The following is a 6272-nucleotide window of genomic DNA, read 5'->3' on the forward strand; positions in this document are numbered from 1 at the left end:
ACAGCACTTCTAGTTTCCCCAAATTATCCAAATCCATAGTGGTATCATGCATTGTACATATGCATTTTTCAACACCACCATATTTCTTCAGTGAAAGAAAAGACAGACTTGAGATGAAAGACTAAAGGTCAAACCTATAAAATGAACTCATTTGGTTGTTTTCATTCTCATAAGCCTTGCTTCTCATGAAGAATTATGGCCTGCATGTAAGTGGAAATGCTGATCAGGCAGCCTTGGCGAAGACCTGTGTTCTAGTCCCAGCTCCAGCTCCACTATGGTGAGTTCCCTCAAATAAGACCAGCCCAGCAATCAGCTCTAATGCGTCTTTTTGGAGCAAAAATTAATATAAGACCTGGTCTTATTTTACTATAAGACCTGGTCTTATCTAACATAATATAATATAAGAACGGGTCTTATAACTTCTAGGGGGTTAAGAGGGTGAATGCCTGTGGGTGGTCAACATCCGCCTAATTCAGGAGTAGGGGCTAGACTTGAGTGGTAGAAAGCTCAGAAGAACCCTGAGAAGAAGAAGACCTCTGAGACAATGAATAGAATTATTCCATACCGGAGACCTTTCTGTACGATTGGGGTGTGGTGTCCTTGAAAGGTGCTTTCTCGGATGATGTCTCGTCATCATTGATATATGGTTAGTATGTTGGCTAGTAGGCCGAGGGTCAGTAGTAGAGTGGAGTTGAAGTGGAATCACATTACAAGGCCGGATGTTAGGAGTAGGGCGGATAGGGCTCCTGTGAGAGGCCAAGGGCTTGGGTTAACTATATGGTATGCATGAGTTTGGTGGGTCATTAGGTATTGTCATGTAGGTAGAGGCTAACCAGTAGTGTAAAGACATAGGCCTGGATCAGGGCGACGGCGAATTCCAGGATTGTCAGCAGGACGAGAATAATAAATGTGATGAAGGCGGTGGCTGTACTAATACTTAATAGGGCCAGTGTGGCGCCTCCAATCAGGTGAATTAGAAGGTGTCCGGCAGTGATATTGGCTGTCAGCCGTACGGCGAGGGCTATGGGTTGAATAAATAGGCTGATGGTTTCGATGATTACTAGCATGGGAATTAGAGGTAGAGGGGTTCCCTGTGGTAGGAAGTGGGCCAAGGAGGCTTTTGTCTTGTGGCGGAAGCCTAAAATCACAGTTCCGGCCCATAGGGGGATAGCCATGCCTAGGTTTATGGATAGTTGTGTGGTTGGTGTAAAGGAGTGGGGGAGAAGTCCCAGGAGGTTTGTCGAGCCGATAAATAGAATAAGAGACATGAGTATTAGTGTTCAAGTCTGGCCTTTGGGGTTGTGAATGGCTATTATTTGTTTCGATGTCATGTGAATTAGTCATTGTTGGATGGCGACGAGACGGTTGCTAACTAGTCGGTTTGTTGAGGGAAAAAGGATTGTGGGAAATATAATAATTAGAATGACGATGGGAAGACCCATTATCGTTGGGGTAATGAAAGAGGCGAATAAATTTTCGTTCATTTGGTTTCTCAGGGGGTGGTATGTTTTGATGATTTAACTTCTAGGGGCTCTGGGTTGGAGTGGAAGGAGTGCTTTGAGACTTTTAACTGCATTATGATAAATAGGGTGAGAATTATGGAGAGGATGGTAATAAGTCATGTAGATGTGTCTAGTTGTGGCATTTCATTAAGGAGGGGACTAGCCCTCAGTCTTTAACTTAAAAGGTTAACGCTACTTAGCTTCTTAATGACTTTATACTATTGATGATGATCATTTTTCAAAATGCTTTAGTGGGACTAGTTCGAGGACAATTGGCATGAAGCTGTGATTTGATCCACAAATTTCTGAGCATTGGCCGTAGTAGAGACCGGGTCGGGTAGACAGAAGAGTTGTTTGGTTTAGGCGACCTGGGATGGCATCTGTTTTTAGGCCTAAAGAAGGTACGGCTCAGGAGTGAAGGACGTCTTCAGACGAGATTAGTATACGGATAGTCATTTCTATGGGCAGAACAACTCGATTGTCCACTTCTAGTAAACGGAGTTCACCTGGTTTTAAATCGGATGTGGGGATCATATATGAGTCGAAGCTCAAGTCTTCGTAGTCTGTATATTCGTAGCTTCAGTATCATTGATGTCCTATAGTTTTAACGGTCAGGGATGGGTTATTGATTTCGTCTATCATATATAAAATTCGTAGAGATGGGAGAGCGATTATGATAAGGATAATGGCTGGGAGGATCGTTCAGATTGTTTCTACTTCTTGTGCGTCCATCGTGCTAGTGTGGGTAAGATTAGTTGTCAGTATGAGTGAAATGATGTATAGCACTAGGGAGCTGATTAGGAAGACGATTATCAGGGTGTGGTCATGGAAGTGTAGTAGTTCTTCTATGATGGGTGATGTGGCATCTTGGAAGCCTAACTGGAAAGGGTACGCCATAGAGATATAAAGGGGTTTAACCTATAATTTAACTTTGACAAAGTTATGTAAATTTTACTAATATCTCTCTGGTGGAGAAAGACATAATGGATATGATGTTGGCTTGAAACCAATATGAGGGGGTTCGATTCCTTCCTTTCTTATTTTGGGTTTACGTAGGTAGGTTCTTCGAATGTGTGGTAGGGTGGGGGACATCCATGCATTCATTCGAGGTTGGTTGTTGTAAGTTCAACTGTCGATACTTCTCGTTTTGATGCGAAGGCCTCTCATACTATAAACACTATTAGGATTACTGCTGTGAGTGAGATGAATGACCCTATAGAGGATACTGTGTTTCATGTCGTATAGGCGTCTGGGTAGTCGGAGTATCGTCGGGGCATTCCAGATAGCCCTAGGAAGTGTTGAGGGAAGAAGGTCATATTAACCCCTACGAACATGATGAGGAAGTGGATTTTTGCTCAGGTTGAGTCTAGCGTATAGCCAGTGAATAGTGGGAATCAGTGGACGAAGCCGCCTATAATGGCAAATACGGCCCCTATAGATAGGACATAGTGGAAGTGGGCTACGACATAATATGTGTCGTGGAGCACGATATCCAGTGACGAGTTGGCTAGTACAATTCCGGTTAGGCCTCCTACAGTGAATAGAAAAATAAAGCCAAGGGCCCATAGTATAGCGGGTGATCATTTAATGTTTCCTCCGTGCAGAGTTGCTAGTCAGCTAAAGACTTTTACTCCGGTAGGGATAGCAATGATTATGGTAGCTGAGGTAAAGTAGGCTCGTGTGTCAACATCTAGGCCAACTGTGAATATGTGGTGGGCTCATACAATGAAGCCAAGGAAGCCAATTGACATTATAGCCCAAACTATGCCCATGTACCCGAAGGGTTCTTTTTTACCTGAATAATAGGTGACAATGTGGGAGATAATTCCAAACCCAGGTAGGATAAGGATGTACACTTCGGGGTGGCCAAAGAATCAGAATAGGTGCTGATACAGGATAGGGTCTCCTCCTCCAGCAGGGTCAAAGAAAGTGGTGTTTAGGTTGCGGTCAGTTAGCAGTATTGTAATTCCGGCAGCTAGGACGGGGAGGGATAAGAGGAGAAGTACAGCTGTGATTAGGACGGATCATACAAAGAGTGGTGTTTGGTACTGGGAGAGGGCAGGGGGTTTCATGTTGATAATTGTAGTGATAAAATTAATTGCCCCTAAGATAGAGGATACTCCAGCCAAGTGGAGGGAGAAGATGGCTAGGTCTACAGAAGCTCCTGCGTGGGCAAGATTTCCTGCTAGAGGGGGGTAGACAGTTCAGCCAGTTCCGGCACCTGCTTCGACTATAGAGGAGGCCAGCAGGAGTAAGAAGGAGGGGGGCAGGAGTCAGAAACTCATATTGTTTATACGTGGGAATGCTATATCCGGTGCGCCAATTATTAAGGGGACCAGTCAGTTGCCAAACCCCCCAATCATGATTGGTATTACCATAAAGAAAATTATCACGAATGCGTGGGCAGTGACGATCACGTTGTAGATTTGGTCGTCTCCTAGAAGGGCGCCGGGTTGGCCCAGTTCAGCTCGAATGAGCAGGCTTAGGGCGGTACCTACTATTCCTGCTCAGGCACCAAATAGTAAATAGAGGGTGCCGATGTCCTTGTGGTTTGTTGAAAAGAGTCAGCGGTTAATGAACATAGGTAAAATGGCCGAGTAGGCATTAGGCTGTAAATCTAAGTACAGGGGTTTGAGTCCCCTTTTTACCAAGCCCTGTGGTGGATGTTACACGTTGAATTGCAAATTCAAAGAGGCAGCTTCAACCCTGCCGGGGCTTCTCCCGCCTTTTTTCCCTACGCGGCGGGAGAAGTAGATTGAAGCCAGTTGATTAGGGTATTTAGCTGTTAACTAAAATTTCGTGGGTTGGAAGCCCACCAATCTAGAAGGGCTTAGCTTAATTAAAGTGATTGATTTGCATTCAGTTGATGTAAGATAGAGTCTTGCAGTCCTTATAGGCAGGAATTAAACGTATACTCGTTTGCTTAGAGCTTTGAAGGCTCTTGGTCTGTGTTAACCTAAATTCCTAGTTCAGTGTTGATAGCATTGGGGCTAGGGGGAGTGTTAGGGTGGATAGGATGATTATTGGGGATAGATGGGTTGTTCATTTTGTGTTTTCGAATTGTCATTTAATTTTTATGTTGTTGGTGGATGGGAACATTGTTAGGGATGTGGTGTATGTTAGTCGTATATAAAAGTATAGGTTGAGTAGGGCGGTGATGGCTATTAAGGTTGGGAGGATGATACTGTCATTTTTTGTCAGTTCTTGAATGATTATTCATTTGGGTAGAAATCCTGTTAGTGGGGGTAGGCCACCTAATGAGAGTATGATGGCTAGGATGGATGCTGTTAGTAGGGGTATTTTGTTTCACAAGTGTGACAGGGATAGTGTGGTGGTTGATGAGTTGGTCATGAATAGCATGAAGGTTGTGGTTGTTATTAGGATGTATAGGATTAGGTTGAGGAGTGCCATGGTGGGGTTGTAGGTTATGATAGCTGTTATTCAGCCTATGTGGGCGATTGAGGAATATGCTAGAATTTTTCGTAGTTGAGTTTGGTTTAGTCCTCCTCAGCCTCCGACTAGGATAGACAGGATAGACATGGTGAGTAAAATGTCCAGGTTGATTGAATGTGAGATTTGATAGAGGATTGAGAGGGGAGCTAGCTTCTGTCATGTGAGGAGGACGAGGCCTGATGATAAAGGGATACCCTGTGTTACTTCGGGGACTCAGAAGTGGAATGGTGATAGGCCTAGTTTTATGGTGAGGGCTAGGGTTATGATGGCTGAGGCTGTTGGGCTCAGGATGTTTGTGACAGTTCATTGGCCGGAGTGGAGGAGGTTAATAATAATAGATAGTATGAGTAGTATGGAGGCAGTTGCTTGTGTGAGGAAATATTTGGTGGAGGCCTCTGTGGATCGGGGGTTGGAGCGTTTTATTATCATGGGGATAATAGCTAGCATATTTATTTCGAAACCAATTCAGACAAGCAGTCAGTGTGAGCTTGTTATTACGATAAGGGTTCCTAGGATGATGGTGGATGAAATTGTGGCAAAAATAATGGGGTTTATTAGTACGGGAAGGATGTGAACCAACATTTTCGGGGTATGGGCCCGATAGCTTACTTAGCTGACCTTACTTTAGAATATGGTGTAATTTGGTAGCACGGAGATTTTTGAAGTCTTAGGAGCAGGTTCAATTCCTGTGATTCTAGAAATAAGAGGGCTTGAACCTCTATAATTTACTCTATCAAAGTAACTCTTTTGTCAGACATATTTCTTATGTTTGTGGTGGGACACCGGCTGTGATTACAGGTATTGCTACGTGTCATATGCATAGGGCTAGGGTTAGGGGTAGGAAGTTTTTTCATAGGAGGTGTATGAGTTGGTCGTATCGGAAGCGTGGGTATGATGCTCGGACCCATAGGAAGGAGATGGTGAGGAGTAGGGATTTGAGTACGAAGTTGGCGGTATATAGTTCTGGCATGAATGGGTTGTGGAATGCCCCTAGGAATAGAGTGGTTGTAAAAATGTTTATTATAATGATATTGGCGTATTCTGCTAGGAAAAAGAGGGCGAATGGGCCTCCGGCGTATTCTACGTTAAATCCGGATACGAGCTCAGATTCTCCTTCGGTTAAGTCGAATGGAGCTCGGTTGGTTTCTGCTAGGGTAGAGATAAATCATATCATGGCTAGTGGCCATGATGGGAAAATGAGTCAGGTGTGTTCTTGTGTGGTGATTAGGGTGGATAATGAAAAGGACCCACTTAACAGCAAGACAGATAGTAGAATGATCGCTAGGGTTACTTCATATGAGATGGTTTGTGCCACTG

The sequence above is a fragment of the Rhinolophus sinicus genome, chromosome 1 (assembly GCF_057876585.1).
Source record: "Rhinolophus sinicus isolate RSI-liver-muscle chromosome 1, RSI-T2T, whole genome shotgun sequence".
Classification (NCBI taxonomy): Eukaryota; Metazoa; Chordata; class Mammalia; order Chiroptera; family Rhinolophidae; genus Rhinolophus; species Rhinolophus sinicus.